This window comes from Martes martes (genome assembly GCF_963455335.1).
Source record: "Martes martes genome assembly, chromosome: 8".
NCBI classification, from domain to species: Eukaryota; Metazoa; Chordata; class Mammalia; order Carnivora; family Mustelidae; genus Martes; species Martes martes.
This window is the reverse complement of record NC_137895.1, coordinates 92,544,811-92,564,159: the sequence shown is the minus strand read 5'-3', so window position 1 is coordinate 92,564,159 and position 19,349 is coordinate 92,544,811.

Here is a 19,349-nt window from a genome sequence, read left to right as displayed (position 1 = left end):
TCCGGAGGGAGACGCAGGCCCGGGAAAGAGGGCGGAGTAGCGAGTGAAGCCGGCGAGGGTAACCAGTTGGGCGCTGGGCCCTTGGGTCCCAGCCCGGGAAAGGGGACGAGGGAGGAGCCGATTCCGGGTCCTTCACTATTTTATTCTGGGGGCGGATATTCGGCCAGAGAAGGAGGAAGGGAGACCAGCCCCAAGACCTGGGCTTGCCCAGTCCCTTAGGGGAGTAAGTAGGGGGTCTCCCTGGGTGCGAACCTGTGTGGGAGAGTGGAACTCCCGAGGGTTTGTATCTTTGTTTTTCAGGGTTGTCGTGAGGTTCAAATGAGAAGATGTGTATGAAGACTCTGTAAAGTGCCAAGCAAATTTAAGACGTTATTGCTAGTTTGTGCCTCTGTATCCTGAGATAATGTATTTATATGTTTCTTTACATCGAATTGTGTATCTGTGTCTCTGTCTCTCTCTAGGTTTGTATGTGAGCCCCTATGTGTGGATTTAAAAATACGTACATTTAAAAAAATCATTGACTTGTGAAGCCCCGCAAGAGGCCCAGAGCGCCCCCGCAGCCGGAGCTGCTGAGACGTCTGTTCTTCGCTTCCCTCCCACTCCTGCCACCCCCAACTCCCCTCCTACTCCCTTCCGTTGAGAACTAGGAATTTCCAGACTTTTGCAATTGGAGAGAGACAGAGACAAAGAGACCGAGACTATGAGAAGCTATAGAAAAACAAAGATAAAAGGTGATGGGGGGGGGGGATGATAAAAAAGGTGTTGCACAAATATAAAAATCTTATTTCTCCTTTTTTTCTCCGTGAGCCCCATTCTCCCCAGTGTGGGTCAGGACCCCTCCCTACCTGACTCACCTGCTTTCCCCTCCCCCATCCGAGTGTTCTCAGAGTTACGCATAGCATAGCAAGGGATCCCATTTAATCAAGGATTACTTTATTGTCTACACCGGTCTCTTCCAGGAAGGGAAACAGTGTCCCCAGTCCCAATTTTCTAAGAACAGGGGGAAAGAGTGTGAAGAAGTGGGTGGAAGAGGAGTGAGGAAATTGCTAACCAGAAGGATTGTCATTCCTGGGCACGTGCAGATTTTCATCTAGCAGATTGCACTGCTCACATTCCCCTCCACTACGTTTTTACCAGGCCAAATCAAGTTCGCTCAGCAGGGTCTGGCTCAAATGTCATCTTCCCTCACCGCTCCCTCCACCCCCCCCACCCCCCCCCCCCCAGGCAGAATTGATTCCTTCCATCCCTCAGAGGCCTCAAGGCTCTTTGTAAGCCTTTCATTATACTTGCTTGTCTCTCTGTCAGCCCAAGACTTCTCCAGCGCTGGTCTGCTCTCTGGTGGGCCCTTTGAAATGAATGCATTAATGATGCTATTTCCTGGTCTGAGCAATCTTAAAAAGAGCGATTGACACATTTTGCTCCAAAAGGGGCCAAACCTGGGCTAAACTATTAAGTGAAGAGGTCTCCTTTACATAAAGTTTCCAGTGAATCTCACAAGTCTGGCTCCTTGGTCTTTGAAAACGTCCTCTGTTATGGGGCTATGGGGCGTGTGACTGGCTCAGTCAGTAGAGCATGTGACTCTTGATCTTGGGGTGGTGAGCTGCAGCGACAGGTTGGGCGCAGAGTTTACTTAAATTAAAAAAATAAAATAAAATGTCCAGTGTCCTGGTAAATTAATTCATACCCAGATGGGAAAGGTAGGAGACTGAAATCCTTGCTAGTAACAGAAAAATATGAATATAAAATAACGATCCTCATTTTTTTCTCTTTGTAACATGTAATAATTGTGGTCTAAGGAGTGTTCTCCTTCAGTTAGTCATTTTACAAGAGATGCTTCACCCGGCGAAGACAAATAATCCTAACCTCTGCCTTGAAGGAGGTAGGGAGATAGTGCAACCAAAGGGGTACCCAATAATGACAGAAGAATAGAGGGCAACTGATGTCTTCTGGTGTTGTAGGAAACTGGTTTAGACAGGCATCCAAAGGACTTGTTAATGTAGCCTAGGATATTGATGTATGAATAGATTTCCAGGAGTAAGGGCCAGTCAAGTCAGAGCAGAATGGAAACTTCCATGGAGATATGAAACAGAATATGTTTCAGAAACTAGAAATTATTCATTATTGGGGCACCTGGGTGGCTCAGTGGGTTTAAGCCTCTGCCTTCGGCTCAGGTCTCTCTTGCTCTGTCAAATAAATAAAAATCTTAAAAAAAATAAAGAAATTATTTATTATTGCTGGATAGACTGCCCAGGGAGGGGCACCTGATTGGCTCAGTCAAAGTGTCCTACTCTTGGTTTCGGCTCAGGTCGTGATCTCAGGATTGTAGAATTTGTCTCCGTATCAGCTCAGTGCTCAGCATGGAGTCAGGTTGTTCTCCCTCTGGTCCTCCGCCCCCTCCCCTTCCATGCCTGTGTGTGTGCTTTCTCTTTCTGTCTCAAATAAATAAATAAGGAACGCGTGGGTGGCTCAGTGGGTTAAAGCCTCTGCCTTCCGCTCAGGTCATGATCCCAGGGTGCTGGGATGGAGCCCCACATCAAGTCCCGCATCGGGCTCTCCCCTCAGCAGGGAGCCTGCTTGCCTTCCTCTCTCTCTGCCTGCCTCTCTGCCTACTTGTGATCTCTATCTGTCAAATAAATAAAAACCTTAAAAAATAAAAAAAAATAAATATTTTTTCCTTTTTCTAACATTTAAATTCATTTAATTAACATATAATGTCTTATTTGTTTCAGGGGGTACAGATCGGTGATTCATCAGTCTTCCATAATACCTAGTGCTCATTACAACACATACCCTACTAAATAAAATCTTTAGAAGAAAACCAGGGAGGTGTACAAGTCCATTTTATTAAGTGTATTTTAGACTTGTGCTTTCTCAAACTATGGTAAAGGACCAATTAAAAAAATTCCAGGGCGCCTGGTTGGCTCAGTCGGTTAAGTGTCTGCCTTCAGCTCAGGTCATGATCCCAGGGTCCTGGGACTGAGCCCTGCATTGGGCTCCCTGCTCAGCAGGGAGCCTACTTCTCTCTCCCCTGCTCCCCCTGCTCGTGCTCTCTCTCTCTCAAGTAAATAAGTAAAATCTTTAATAAATTCTAATCTATTGTTCCCTACTTCTGTAAAATACACTAAACGTGAATTGTTAGAAAAGTAAAACAAAGTCCATATTTTTATTAGATTCAACAAATACAAAAATTCTCTGTGAAACTGCAAGAAAAGTTTCTAAATGCTTACACTTAATTTCTGAAATACTTTCATTGCAGATTGGTAACAAACTTTGAACAGCCCAGTTGTAGTTAGTTTCTTTACATCTATGTTTTAGATCATAGTCAAGACCCCGGGCTTCATCACTGAAGATACTAAGGAATCATAAGGACTTTGTAATATGGGAGTGACACAGGCAGATCTGCATTTAAGAGTAGTGTGGATGAAGGGTTTTATGGTTGCAAAAACCAAAGGGAAACCAGCTTGGAGAAAATTAAAGTGGTTCAAGTGAAAGGTGGTAAGATGTATGCAAATAGCCCAAGTAGCTGGGATTCTAGCTTGGGCGACTAAATAGTTGGAATGGAGTGTCTTCATCAAATTTTTATTGTCTGCAATCCTCCTAGATTAAAAAAAAAATAATTATGAAAACGAAAACTCATTTGACACCACAACCTAATCTGACCTGAACTTACTTGCGACACACCTCTGAAATTTATATCAAGTTGTTTTTAGTTTCATTTATCCCACTTTTGTTTATCCCAGTGTGAATATTTATGTCTTAATGCAGAAAAATTAATTTGTTTGATTACAGGGTGCTGTCCTAGGCCCCATTGGGATTGTTGCCCTATACGTTGTATATGCACCATATTACCTTTCTAAAATCCAAAAATATTCTTTTTTTTTTTTTTAAGATTTTATTTATTTACTTGACAGAGCGAGAGATCACAAGTAGGCAGAGAGTCAGGCAGAGAGAGAGAGGGGGAAGTAGGCTCTCCGCTCAGCAGGGATGCCAAGGCAGATGCAGGGCTCGATCCCAGGACCCTGAGATCACAACCCGAGCCAAAGGCAGCGAGCGGCTTAATCCACTGAGCCACCCATGCACCCCAATCCAAAAATATTCTAAAACACATTTACTATCCAGATTTTCCACCCCATTTACTCAACAGTCCTGGCCTGAGTTTTTGGCTATTTGCATACATCAGATCCACCTGCAGATAATGAATATTCATTGCATTGTGTGCTATAGACTCTGAAAATGACTCCTTTTTAAAAGATTTTATTTATTTATTTATTTATTTTTGAAGATTGTATTTATTCGCTTGAGAGAGAGACAGAGAGAGTACAAGCAGAGGGAGAGGCAGGGAGAGAGGGGGAAGCAGACTCCCCATGGATTTGGGAGCCTGATGTGGGGCTCTATCCTAGGACCCTGAGATCATGACCTGAGCTGAGGAGAGATGTTTAACCATCCGAATCATGCAGGTGTCCCTTAAGATTTTATTTTTAAGTAATCTCTACATCCAATGCGGGGCTCAAATTTACAACCCCAAGATCAAGAGTCGCATGCTCTACTGACCCAGACTGGCACCCCCAGAAGCAGATTCTTAAAGTGTTTTGAGCAGTGTCCTCATGATTAAAATAAAGCTAAAAGCTTCTTTCGTGACTACCTTGAAGTGTCAGAACTTTTTTGGATGGTAAGGTGGAATGTTTTTATGGGCAATACAGTCTCATTACTGTATATCTCCTTTGCACATGTCAAAAGTCAATGGTCAGTGATCTTCTGGAATTAGTTCCCAAATCTGGAATTAGTTCCTCTGTTCTGTGGCCTTTATTCAAAACCAAAGAGTGAGCTCTGAATGGTGACAATTTGAGGCCTAGTAGAAAATGAGGGGTGTGTGTGTGTGTGTGTGCGCACGTGTGTGTGTGTGTGTGTATACATGTTTGTTTTTTAAAACTTTTGGACTTACATGGGACACCTAGGTAGCTCAGTGGCTTAAGCCTCTGCCTTCTGCTCAGGTCATGATCTCAGGGTCCTGGGATGGAGCCCTGCATTGCATCACATCCATCGGGCTCTCTGCTCAGCAGGGAACCTGCTTCCCCTTCCCCTCTGCCTGCCTCTCTGCCTCCTTGTGATCTCTCTTTCTGTTTCAAATAAATAAAATCTTAAAAAAAAACACTTTTGAATTTATAGAAAAATTGAGAAGATAATATAGAGAGTTCCCCTATACCCTATATCCAGTTTTACTATTGTTGCCTTTTACCAGTGTGGTGCATTTGCCAACATTAATGGACCAGTATTCTTATGTTATTATTAATGAAAAGTCTACAGTTTATTCAGATTTTCTGAGTTTTACCTAATATTTTTTTCTATCCAGAAATAGCTGGCTGTTACAAGTTCTCAGTCTTTCCTTGTTTTTGATGGCCTTGATAGTTTTGAGGAGTACTTGTCAGGTATTTTGTAGTTTGACCCTCTATTGGAATTTATTTAATTTTTTTCTCATGATTAGGTTAGTTTTATGGGTTTGGAGGAGGAAAACCACAGACATTAAGTGCCATTTTCGGGGCAACTGGGTGGCTCAGTGGGTTAAGCCTCTGCCTTCAGCTCAGGTCATGATCTCAAGGTCCTGGGATCGAGCCCCACATCGGGCTCTCTGCTCGGCGAGGAGCCTGCTTCCTCACCTCTCTCTCTCTGCCTACTTGTGATCTCTCTCTGTCAAATAAATAAATAAAATCTTAAAAAAAAAGTGCCATTTTCATTGCATGACATCAGGCTTACATAGTATCAGTGTGATTTAGTACTGTTGATATTGACCTGTCCAGGTCAGCAGGGGGAATGTGCGTGAGAGAGGCACACGGTGACTACTGCAGCAGGGGTAACCTAGACTTTTCTTTTTGCGGATGAAATTTCTTCTCCTGCGCATAGCTCAGACCCATTTTGACTCTTTAAAAATACTTTGTTTTGAAAGCTTGAAACTTCCCCAGCAGTAACCTCCTTCCCAAAACTTCCTCTCAGCTCATTGGGCTCCACCATCTCTAGTGCTCCCACCCACCACTATCAGATCCTCTAAAAAAGTAAGATGCTTCAATTTCTACTAACATTAATCTAATATCTGTTTATGTGCTAGACAATCTTCTAGGCCCTCATTGTGTCAAATCATTTAACGGGAAGCAGCCTGATGCATAGAAAGAACTCGGGCTTTTGCGTAAGACTTGGGTTCAAACCTTAGCCCAGACCAATTAACTACGCAATATTGGGCAGGTTCTGTGTCCTAGCCTTGGCTTCTTAAATGGAGATATTTGTTTCCCATCTTGCTGTAAGGAATAAAAAGTTTTCTCCTAATCCTCACCTTCATTTCACTTCCAATCCTCCCATCTTCATGGGTGCCTGGCTGAATCAGTCTAAAGAGCATGCCGCTCTTGATCTCAGGGTGGAGTTCAAGCCCCACGTGGACTGTAGAGATTAAAAAAAAAAAATTACCCCCCAAACCCTATACCTACATTTTAATTTTATTTTTAAAAATTTATTGTTTTTTTGGTAATTACTACACCGAATGTGGGGCTCGAACTCACGACCCCGAGATCAAGAGCGGCGGAATCAGCCAGGCACCGCCCTAGTCCTACATTTTTAAATGCTAATGTTTATTCCCATAAAACACTGACACTATTTCCTCTGTGCGACTTGTTTTAAATAATATAGGACTTTGGAGGTCAGTCTTTCAAAAACTGTCCCTTTAGGGACTCCTACTTATAAAGAGGTCTCAAGGGTAAGTCTCCCATAACAAGCAGATCGTGGTTAAAAACGAAAGAGAACAGAAGAAACCTCAGCTTCGATGGAAATAGCAAATTTGGTCAAGGAGGTCTCGCCCGTTTTGATTTTCTATTGGCTAAGCTTACCATCAATCTCACCAGTTGTAAATAAACTGGATACGGAAGCATGTTGTTAAGGGGTGGGACCTTCCTGTCGCCATTGCTAAGGTGGAGGGTTCGTTCTCTAATAGGCTGGAAGCTGCTTTTCCCGCCCTCTCGCAGCAGTTGCTAAGAGGCGGGATTATAGAGTTCGTAAAGGACTGAGGGCTCGAAGCTCCACCCATCCGATTGGTGGGTAGGGGGCAGGTCTTGCAGTGGATAGGCTGCTGGCCCTGCCTGTTCCGGTTAGTTGCCGGGGAGAGGCACGTGAAGAGGAGGCGGCGTGAGGCGACCACGGCGGGAGGAATGAAAGTGGCGGTCTCACCGGCAGTTGGTGCCGGGCCCTGGGGCTGGAGGGCTGGGGGCCGTGAGGGCGGCGGGGTAGTGCGGCTGCTCCTGATCATCTTTGGCTGCTTGGCCTGCGGCTCAGGTACCGCCGGGGCAGCCGCCGCCTTGGGGGTGGGTGCCGAGAAGGTTATATTTGGAAAAGTGGGGAGTGTCCCCAGGGTGCGGACCGTTTTTCCGCAGTGGGGTGCGGACGTGGTGCGGAAAAAGCAGCTTCGTCGTCGTCACTGAGGGATCAGGGCTATGGGATGGCCTGGGGGAGCTACTAGAGTGGCTAGGAGCCTGGAGCCTTTATGGCAGAGACTGGAAGGGAGGCCTGGACTGGGTGAGATGCGGTCCTGGGGGCTGCGTGGTGCTGCCTGGGCCTCCTTGGTTCTCCTGGTTAAAAGTGAGGGGACCCGAGTTCCATTGCTGGCGGGCAGAGTTGCCACTGGAATGGGGGCATCCCATTAATTGAGCAAGTTAGCAGCACCTTCTGAGCGTCTGTTCTGTCCAGACTCTGGGCGTGGGTGTGGCTGAACGGATCATTTTAATTCACTGAAATGGAGTGAGTTCTATCTAATGTCTTCTGTCCTTGTAAGATCCTGGCGCTGTTAAATTCGCGTTTCCAAAAAAACAAAAACAAAACAAAAATACCACCACCAACAACAAAAAACATCATTTATCTCAAGCAAACTTACTCCTGTCTACCTATTGGTGGATGATTGGCTTTGGACTGAAATGAAACTGTTTCTCTTTAACGGTCTAACTCATAAAACCTAGAATGTTTCTAAAAACCTCCTACCCTCTTATAACACAAAAATAAGTGAGATTTCCAAGTTCCGCTGGAGAGTTTGAAACGTGGGGTTCGGGATAATCGTATCTTGGAAACACAGTATGCTTTCACCTCTCCCATCCTTTGCTGCCTATCTCATGCTGTCACTTAAGATTATCCGTAGCTGCAGCTTTAAGGTTGTCTCAGGATCCATAGATCTAGTTCCAAGTGTAACGTCCTCCGGCAATGGTTTGGGTCCCCCCACCCCCACCCCCACCCCGGTGTGGGGGTGTGGGGCAGGGAGAGAAGGTAGTAGGTCTGCAGGAAGGTACTTTTCCAGAGGAGAGGGTCAGAGTAACATTGAAGGGCTACTTACGGTCTGAATGAACTTGGGCCAGATGGTTAACCTCTAAAATGGGGTAGTGGATTGTGGGGTTGAAAGAGAAAAATAAATGCAAAAATGTCTTTACCTAGTCAGTGCTCAGTCAGCAGACACTTTAATGAGACACTTATGAGAGGAACAGGGGCTTCTTAGCGTGGAGGAGGGTAGACTTAGGTTGATGTTCTGTGTGACTGGGTAGATCATGTGTGTGGCAGCTACAAACAGCTGATCATGTAGTACAGAAGAACTTTCTAAAAGCCAGATGTACCTAAAGATAAAATGCAGTACTTCAAAAGGTAGGTAGTATTTTCTCATTGGAAGTTTTTGATTATAAAAATGATGTGAGTTTATTTTAGACTATTTGGGAAGCACAATTAAGTATAAAGAAGTAGAAAAAACCCTCACTGTTTATTCCTTTTAGAGACAATCCATTGTAGCACACTTTCTCCTGGTCTTTTTTTTTTTTTTATGTGTTTCTAATAAAAAAAATTTGGAGGGGAGCCTTTGTGGCTCAGTGGGTTAAGGCCTCTACCTTCAGCTCAGGTCATGATCCCAGGGTCCTGGGATGGAGCCCCGCATTGGGCTCTCTGCTCAGCGGGGAGCCTGTTACCCCTCTCCCTCTGCCTGCTTCTCGGCCTACTTGTGATCTCTGTCAAATAAATAAATAAAATCTTAACAAAAAAAAATTTTGGAGGGTGCCTGGAGGGCTCAGTTGGTGCAGCGTGTGACTCTAGATCTTATGGTTGTGAGTTCAAGCCCCACATAGGGTGTAGAGATTACTTAAAAATAAAATCTTAAAAAAATTTTTTTAAATTGATAATACATTCATAGACCTGTCAGCAAGCCAGTTCTCCTTGTAGGCCACCCATTATTTCTCATTTGATTTTGTAGCATAAGCATTTTCTTTCATTCTTTTTTTTTTTTTTTCATTTATTTATCTGACAGACAGCGATCACAAGTAGGCAGAGAGGCAGGCAGTGAGAGAGGAGGAAGCAGGCTCCCTGCTGAGCAGAGAGCCTGATGCTGGCGCTCTATCCCAGGACTCTGGGATCATGACCTGAGCTGAAGGCAGAGGCTTTAACCCACTGAGCCACCCAGGCGCCCCCATAAGCATTTTCTTATATCATTTAAAATTCTTCTTAAATGTTATTTTTATTTGTATTCTATTTTTTGGGCAGACCATTTAATGTTTCTGAAGTAAATGTGTGGTGTTTCTATTGTTGGTTGGACATTTATTGTGTTTCTAGTTTTTCATTGTAGATAACACTTTGTGAACTTTTTGTGTATAATTTTTTTACTGCATTTAGATTATATTTTTAGAATAGATTCTCAGAAATAGATTTATTAGATTAAAAACCAAAACATATTTAAGACCCTTGAAACACCTTGCTGAAATATTTTCCTGAAAAAGTGTGCTTGTTCATACCACTAACAGCACTATTTGCTTGTGACCCATATGCTTGCCAGTATTGGATATTTCAGCATTGGATATATACACCTTTGTTAATTTGATAGGCCAAAAGTAGTGTTTTAACATTGCGTTTCTTTTTTTTTTTTTTTTAAAGATTTTATTTATTTATTTGACAGACAGAGATCACAAGTAGGCAGAGAGGCAGGCAGAGAGAGAGAGGAGGAAGCAGGCCCCCCGCTTAGCAGAGAGCCCGATGCGGGGCTCGATCCAGGACCCTGAGATCATGACCTGAGCGGAAGGCAGAGGCTTTAACCCACTGAGCCACCCAGGTGCCCCAACATTGCGTTTCTTTACATTTGCATTATTTTGAGGGAACATCTCCTTTAGTAGCTATTTAATTTTTCTTTAGACTAAGATTTTTTGGAATGTGTGTGTCCTTTGTTCTTGATGTACTTGTAATTACTCTTTACTGGAGTTTTTCTTTTAAGATTTTATTTATTTGACAGAGAGAGAAGGAGAGCACGCTAAGCAGGGGGAGGGGCAGACAGAAGGAAAGGGAGAAGCGGGCTCCCCCTAGCAGGCAGCCTAATGGGGCTGGATCCCAGGACTCCAGGATCATGACCTGAGCCCAAGGCAGATGCTTAACCGACTGAGCCACCCAGATGGCCCTGGAATTTTTATGTACTTTAAAAATCAATTTGTATGAACTTTCTAATATATTAAGGGTATATATATTTTATAATCTATTTATTTATTGAAAATTTTTCTTTCATTTGTTTACCCTCTTTTACTTTTTTTTTTTTTTTTAAGATCTTATTTATTTGACACAGAGAGAGAGATCACAAGCAGGCATAGGCAGGCAGAGAGAGGGGGAAGCAGGCTCCCTACTAAGCAGAGAGTCTGATGCAGGGATTGATCCCAGGACCCTGAGATCATGGCCCAAGCCAAAGGCAGAGGCTTAACATACTGAGCCACCCAGGCACCCCTCTTTTACCTTTTTTTAAAAAAGATTTTATTTATTTGAGAGGGAGAGAGAGCACACGTTGGGGGAGGGGTAGAGGGAGCAGGGATTCCCAAGGACAGTGATCTGACCAAGCTGACTTGGCACTACTGAGCTACTTGGGGCTCAATCCAGGACCCTGGGATCATGACCTGAGGCTAAGGCAGACACTTTTTTTTTTTTTTCCCCTCTCTTGAAGGCAGATGCTTAACCTACTGAGCCACCCAGGCATCCTTACCCTATTTTCTTTTTTCTTTTTTTTTTTTTTAAGATTTTATTTATTTATTTGTCAGAGAGAGAGTACACACAAGCAGGCAGAGAGGCAGGCAGAGGCAGCGAGAGAAGCAGGCAGGCTCCCTGCTGAGCACAGAGTCTGATGCAGGGCTCGATCTCAGGCCCGATGTGGGACTCGATCCCAGGACCCCGGGATCACAACCCGAGCCGAAGGCAGCGGCTCAACCAACTGAGCCACCCAGGCGTCCCCTTACCCTATTTTCTTAAATTGAAGTATAGTTGACATACAATGTTATTATTTTCAGAAATACAGCATAGTAATTTGGCTAATCTATGCATTACACCATGCTCACTCATCACAATAGGTGTAGTCCCATTTTACCTTTTTATTTTTTAAATTTTTATTTATTATTATTTAAACATTTTTAAAATTTAATTCATTTAACAGACAGAGATCACAAGTAGACAGAGAGGTAGGCAGTGAGAGAGGAGGAAGCAGGCTCCCTGCTGAGCACAGAGTCTGATGCAGGGCTCGATCTCAGGACTCTGGGATCATGACCTGAGCTGAAGACAGAGGCTTTAACCCACAGAGCCACGCAGGCACTCCTATTTATTATTATTTTTGAAAGATTTTATTTATTTAGGGTAGAGAGAGAGTACGAGGGGGGAGGGGCAGAGGAGGAGGGAGAAAGAATCCAAAGCAGACTCCACACTGAGTGTGAGCCCCAGGTGGGGCTTGATCCCACCACCACGAGATCATGATCATGACCTAAGCCAAAACCAAGAGTCAGTCGTCAACCAGCTGAGCCACCCAGGCACCCTCCTTTTTATCTTTTTATTTATTTTATTTTATTTATTTATTTTGAAAAGATTTTATTTATTTATTTGACACACAGAAGAGAGAGAGAGAGAGAGACAGTGAGAGAGGGAATACAAGTACAGGGAATGGGAGAGGGAGAAGCAGACTTCCCGCTGAGCAGGGAGCCTGATGTGGGGCTTGATCCCAGGACCCTGGGATTATGATCTGAGCTGAAGGCAGACGCTTAACTGACTGAGCCACCCAGGTGCCCCTTTTTTGATTTTTTAAATAGATTTATATTTTTATGTAGTCACTTAATTTCATTCTCTAGAGTTATTTCCATTACTTTATGCTTAGAGAGCCCTCAAAAATTGAATTTCTATCATTTTTATGCTACTCTTTAATTTTTTTATTTTACTTTTTAATCTATAATTAACATTAGTATTTGGTGTAAGGTGAGAATCTAAATAGGTCTTATTTTCCAAATAACCAGTCAGTTGTCCCAGCATCCCATCGAATGATGCTTTGCTAAGTGCACTGTTTAAGACGTAATTTTTTAAGAAGGCTTTTAAGTATGAGCTGAATTACCTCTTGAAAGAAATGAACAGAGGCTATTTAAGAGGTTGTTTTTCATGACTTTTTAGGGTTTCTTCCTGTCCTCACATAGTTTGAATCATTTTTATTGATTCTACCTGTAGACGTTAAGTGATCAGTGCTATTGATTAGTTTGTAATGACTATAAGCCAAGTATGAAGTTACTAACCTTTGAATAACTGCTTTATGGGTAAATGTGATAAGCAAGTTATGATTCACTACATTCCATGAAAGCATTTTCTAAAATCTTTGGGCTCAGAAGGCATTTTCTTGAATGTTTAATCTGTTCTGCTTTTTAACATGCTGGCTTTTGAGGGGAGAGGAAGAAAGGTGGTGTATATCCTTTTGCTACAGGAAGCACAAAGTATTTTTTTAAACATTTTTTTTAAAGATTTTATTTATTTATTTGACAGAGAGAGATCACAAGTAGGCAGAGAGGCAGGCAGAGAGAGAGGAGGAAGCAGGCTCCCTGCTGAGCAGAGAGCCCGATGCAGGGCTCGATCCCAGGACCCTGAAATCATGACCTGAGCCGAAGGCAGAGACTTAACCCACTGAGCCACCCAGGCGCCCTGGAAGCACAAAATTTTAAGTGAGCATTTTGATAACTTGTATATGTTTAAGGTCACTTGGTTTAGTTCTGTGTTGTTAACAATTTAACCTAGAGCTGGAGTGGTGATTGTTTCACAGAGTATCCCTTTTGGCTGAATTGGTGTATTTTACAGCTCAGTAACTTTCCAAAGATGTGGCTGGCCAAGGTGCTGATTTCCATAGGGGGTTGCTACTAAGGACATTAGTTTCTTTCTCTCTTTCTTTCTTCACTTACTTGAAATTGTTTCCCTAGAATGTTCTGTAACTTGGGAAAATGACGAACTAGATTTTATTTATTTATTTAATTTATTTATTTGACAGACAGAGATCACAAGTATGCAGAGAGGCAGGCAGAGAGAGAGGAAGGGAAGCAGTCTCCCTGCTGAGCAGAGAGCCTGATGCGGGGCTCTATCCCAGGACCCTGGGATCCTGACCTGAGCCGAAGGCAGAGGCTTTAACCCACAGAGCCACCCAGGGGCCCCGACAAACTAGATTTTAAAAGATGTTGCTTATTATAGAGCCATTTTATTTCTTTAAGAAAATGGTATCAGAGAATTTTAAAATTAGTTTCAAAACACTGATGCCTTTTCTTGGCATTAAGTTTTTCAAATGCCGTGTACTATTGACATTATTTGTATCTTTCTATCTTCTTGAAAATAACAGTGGGCTTAAAAATGTGTAGTTTTCTATTACTTGGTGCTGTGGGAGAGTAGGGGTTACCAAATGTGACTCTTGTTTTTGTTTTTTTTATTGAACAAGTGTATGTTTTTACTTTGGGCTTTGTTGTTTGTTTGTTTAAGATTTTATTTATTTATTTAATTGACAGAGAGTGAGAGATAGCAAGAGAGGGAACACAAATAGGGGGAGTGGAAGAGGGAGAGACAGGCTACTGCCAAGCAGGGAGCTGGATAGAGGTGTCAATTCCAGGCCCCAGGAATCATGACCTGAGCAGAAGGCAGACACTTAACGACTGAGCTACCCAGGTGCCCCTACTTAGGGCTTTGTACACAGATTGGATGTTCTTTTAAGGAAGTGATAGATTCTGTACAACATCTTTTTTTTATATGTCCAGTGTTTTTATATACCTCAATGAATTTGTCAGTACAGTAGCTTTAGCATTCTCATAACCTTACTCTCTTTCTTTCTTTTTTTTTTTTTTTTAAGATTTTGTTCATTTGACACAGAGAGAGATAGATCACAGGTAGGCATAGAGGCAAGCAGAGGGGGAGGGGTGGGGAAGCAGGCTCCCAGCCAAGCACAGAGCCCATGGAGCTCGATCCCAGGACCCTGGGATCATGGCTTGAGCTGAAGGCAGTGGCTTAACCGACTGAGCCACCCAGGCGTCCCAATAACCCTTTTTTTTTTTTTTAAAGTTCTGTTTATTTAAGTAATCTCTATGCCCAACATGGGGCTTGAACTCAAAATCCTGAGATCAGGATTTGCATGCTCTTCCCACTGAGTCAGCCAGGTGCTCCAAGAAAAATAAACTCTTTTTTTTTTTTTTTTAAGATTTTATTTATTTGCCAGAGAGAGAGAGAGAGAGAGAATACACACAAGCAGGCAGAGAGGCAGGCAGAGGCAGCGAGAGAAGCAGGCTCCCCGCTGAGCAAGGAGCCCGATGCGGGACTCGATCCCAGGACCCTGGGATCATGACCCGAGCCGAAGGCAGCGGCTTAACCAACTGAGCCACCCAGGCGTCCCGAAAAATAAACTCTTGAACCATATTTATGAGTGGGTATTTTATCAGTACATTTGTGGGCTTGCTAGTGAGACCTCTTTAAAAAGTTTCATTTTATAAAAGATAGTCTAGGAGGAAATCCTAGTTACTACTGGACTAAACCCTAGTGAGAAGCTGATAGATGCAGGGGGGGGTTCAGGGCATGCTACCTCAAAATACAGCATCTTGGCATATTGAATGTTTTAAGCTGAGGGAGTTTAAGAAAACCATAGAAACAGGAAGGTCTCTCTGACCTCCCCACCTCACCCTTCTGTGAAACAGACCATAAAACCCTGTAAGAGGCGCCCTCCCTCCCTCTACCTGAGGAAATGCAGATAAGGGGATGGCAAGAGGAATCCAAGCAAACAAGCCTCACTCAGTTTCCCCCAGCTTACTACCGTTACCACGGAATTCTTTACCCTATCACACTCTTTCCAAAGTGTCTACTCTTCATGAAATGCAGCAAACTGTTTCTTTGGGTCCTCATTTCCTTATGAAGGCTTTCGTGTCATGTAAAAATTTTATTAAATGTGTATGGTTTTCTGTTGTTAATCTTTGTCAGTTTAAATTTTCAGACACAGCCAGGGACCCTAAGAGGATAGAGGAAAACTTTTTCTTCCCCTACAATATGAAGGCTGAATTTCCTTCCCTTTCTTTTTCCCTTTTCCTTCCCCTTTCCCTTTTCTTTTCTTTTCTCTCTTTTTTAAAGATTTTATTTCTTGGAGAGAGAGTGCCAGAGTGAGCATGAGTGGGGGGAGGGGCAGAGGAAGAGGGACAAGCAGACTCGCCGCTGAGCAGAGAGCCCATAGGGCTCCAGCCCAGGACCCTGGGATCATGACCTGAGCTGAACAGATGCTTTTTTTTTTTTTTTTTAAAGATTTTATTTATTTATTTGACAGAGTGAGAGAACACAAGCAGGGGGAGCAGAGGGAGAGGGAGAAGCAGGCTCCCCATCGAGCAAGGAGCCTGATGCAGGGCTCTGCGGGACTCGATCCCAGGAACCCAAGATCATGACCTGAGCCGAAGGCAGATGCTCAACAACTAAGCCACCCAGGTGCCCCTGAAGGCAGATGCTTAACCAACTGAACCACCCAGGTTCCCTAAGACTGAATTTTTAAAAAAATTAAAATATAATTCATGTATAATAAAATTCACCGTTTCAGTGGTTTTTAGTATATTCACAAGGTTGTGCATCCATCATCACTGACTAATTTCAGAGTTTTTTTATCACTCCAAAATGAAACCCCATGCGTTGTAGCAGCCACTCAACTTTCACTTCTCCCAGTGAGGAAAAATCTTTCTGTCTCTCTGGATTTGCGTATTCAGGACATTTCATATAAATGGAATCATTCGATATGTGGTCTTTTGGTCTGGCTTCTTTCATTGAGAATGTTTTAAAGGTTCATCCACATTGGAGTATGTGTTAGTACTTCCTTTTTTAAAAAGGATTTTTAAAGTTTTATTTACTTTTTTATTACTATTTTTAAAATTAATTATTTTTATTAACATATAATGTATTATTTGCCCCAGGGGTACTAGTCTTGAATCGTCAGGCTTACACATTTCACAGCACTCACCATATCACATACCCTCCCCAATGTCCGTAACCCAACCAACCTCCCCCTACCCCACCTCCCCCCAACTACCCCCAGTTTGTTTTGTGAGATTAAGAGTCTCTTGTGGTTTGTCTCCCTCCCGATCCTACCCTACAACCCAGCAATCGCACTACTGGGTATTTACCCTAAAGATACAAATGTAGTGATCCGAAGGGGCACGTGCACCTGAGTGTTTATAGCAGCAATGTCAACAATAGCCAAACTATGGAAAGAACTAGATGTCCATCAACAGATGAATGGATAAAGAAGATGTGGTATATATATACAATGGAATACTATGTAGCCATCAAAAGAAATGAAATCTTGCCATTTGCGACTGTGTGGATGAAACTAGAGGGTATTATGCTGAGTGAAATAAGTCAATCAGAGAAAGACAATTATCATATGATCTCTCTGATACGAGGAATTTGAGAGGCAAGCAGGGGGTTTGGGGGTTAGGAAAAATGAAACAAGTACTTCTTTTTATGGTTGAAAAATATTCCACTGTATAGATGGGTATATCACATTTTGTTTTATCCATTAGTTCATCAGTTGGTGGATGTTTGGGTTTCTACTTCCTAGTTATTGTGGATGTTGCTGTTATGAACATTCATGTACAACTTTTTGGGTGAGCTTGTGTTTTGTTTTCTTGGTTATATACATAAAGTGGAATTGCTGGGTCATATGATAACTCTATGTTTAACTTTTTGAGAAATTGACAAACTGTTTTCCAAAGAGGCTGCACCATCTTACATCCCCAACAGCCCTTTATGAGGGTCCTAGTTTCTCACATCCTGGCCAGCTCCTGTTACTGTCCTCTTTTTTATTTTAGCCTTCCTAATGGATATAAGGTGGTGTTTCCTGGTGGTTTTGATTCGTATTTCCCTGAGGACTAATGATGTTGAACATCTTTTCATGTCTCTTCGCCATTGTGTATCTTCTTTGGAGAAATAACTATTCAGATATTTTGCCTATTTTTACAGTTGGGTTATTTCTCTTCTTATCGTTGAGTTGTAGTTCTTTATATATTCTGGCTAGTAAACCCTTCTCAGATATATGATTTGCAAATATTTTTTCCCATTCTGTGCATTTTACTGTTTCCCATTTTGTGCATTTTACTGTCTGTTTACTTTCTTGATAAGGTCCTTTTTTTTTTTTTTAAGATTTTATTTATTTATTTGACAGAGATCACAAGTAGGCAGAGAGAGAGAGAGAGAGAGAGAGGAGGAAGCCGCCTCTCTGCTCAGTGAAGGCAGAGGCTCCCCGCTGAGCAGAGAGCCCGATTCGGGGCTTGATCTCAGGACCCGGAGATCATGACCCGAGCCGAAGGCAGAGGCTTTACCCCACCGAGCCACCCAGTTGCCCCGATGAGGTCCTTTGAAACACAAAAGTTTTAAATACTTATGAACTCTGATTCATCTGTTTTTTCCCTTTGGTTGTGTGTGCTTTTGTGTCATATCTAAGACACTATCACCTAATTCATGGTCAGGGGGACTCAACTTGTGTTTTCTTCTAAGAGTTTTGTAGTTTTTGCTCTTATGGTTAGGTTTAAGGCAGAAATTAACTTCTAAATTAGTCATAGTTTCACCAAAGCCATTTTGGACTGGCAAGTATCCTTGCCTTTTTTGTGTGTGTAACTTTGGTATTTTAAGGTTTGGTTGAGGTTTTTTTTGTGTTTTGTGCTTTGTTTATTTATTATATTCAGTTGATTTATTTGTTTATTTAGTTTATTTAGTTTAAATCTACCTATCTTTGTACCTAGACCAGAGTGATAACTTAATTTCCACTTATAATAGCATTTAATAAGTTGGTACTTATAGAACTCAAGGAAAAAGTTATTAAACTATTTTGTGGTAAAGAAGGTAGCTTGTGCAAACTTGGGTGGTAAAGTATGAGAGCGGTTACTTTTAAGCCTTGTGTTGGCTGGGATTGAATACAGACTTCTGAATGGAGGCTCTTCTGTCTTGGCAAAAATCAAAGGAGTGCATTTATTAATTGACTGCTCTTAAAACCTGAAACAAAGCAGCTGGAAAAAAGGAACTTTGTGATCTTTTAGTATCTTCTTAAAGTACTGTATATGCAAAAACATTGCTAAGTCTGTTCATCCTACTCAGAAAAAGGGTAGAGGAAATAAGTAGATGGCGTTACTTTGGCTGTGCCTTTATAAGGGAAGCAGGACCTGAGTGTAAATTTCAGTTAAGTTATTCACTAGCTGTGTGACTTTGGGCAAGTTGCTTAATCCTTCCTAAGCATCAATTTTTGTGGTGTTTTTTTTTGTTTTGTTTTGTTTTTTTAGATTTTATTTATTTATTTGACAGAGAGAGACAGCGAGAACGGGAACACAAGCAGGGGGTGTGGAAGAGGGAGAAGCAGGCTTCCCACCGAGCAGGGTGCATGATGCTGGGCTCAATCCCCGGGACCCTGAGCCTAAGGCAAATGCTTAATCACTGACCCACCCAAGCGCCCCTTAAGCATCATTTTTTAAAAATTTGTGGAACGGGGATTATGAGAGTCCCTGCCTCATAGCATTGTTGGAGAGTGAAATGAAAGACAGCATACTGTCTTTTTTTTTTTTTTTTAAAGGTTTTATTTATTTATTTGACAGACAGAGACCACAGGTAGGCAGAGGCAGGCAGAGAGAGAGTGGGTGAAGCAGGCTCCTTGCTGAGCAGAGAGCCCAATGCGGGGCTCGATCCCAGGACGCTGGGATCATGACCTGAGCCGAAGGCAGAGGCTTAAACCACTGAGCCACCCAGGTGCCCCGACAGCATACTGTCTTAATAAGCACTTACTAGGGTGCCCGGGTGGCTCAGTGGGTTAAGCGTCTGCCTTCAGCTCAGTTCATGGTCTTAGGTCCTGGGTTTGAGGCCCACATTGGGCTCTCTGCTCAGCGGAGAGCCTGCTTCCTCCTCTTTCTCTGCCTGCCTCTCTGCCTACTTGTGATCTCTCTCTCTCTGTCAAATAAATAAATAAAATTTTTTAAAAAATAAGCACTTACTAGTAGCTTTTATTATTGCTTATTCAGGGTTAGTACCTATAATATCTAATT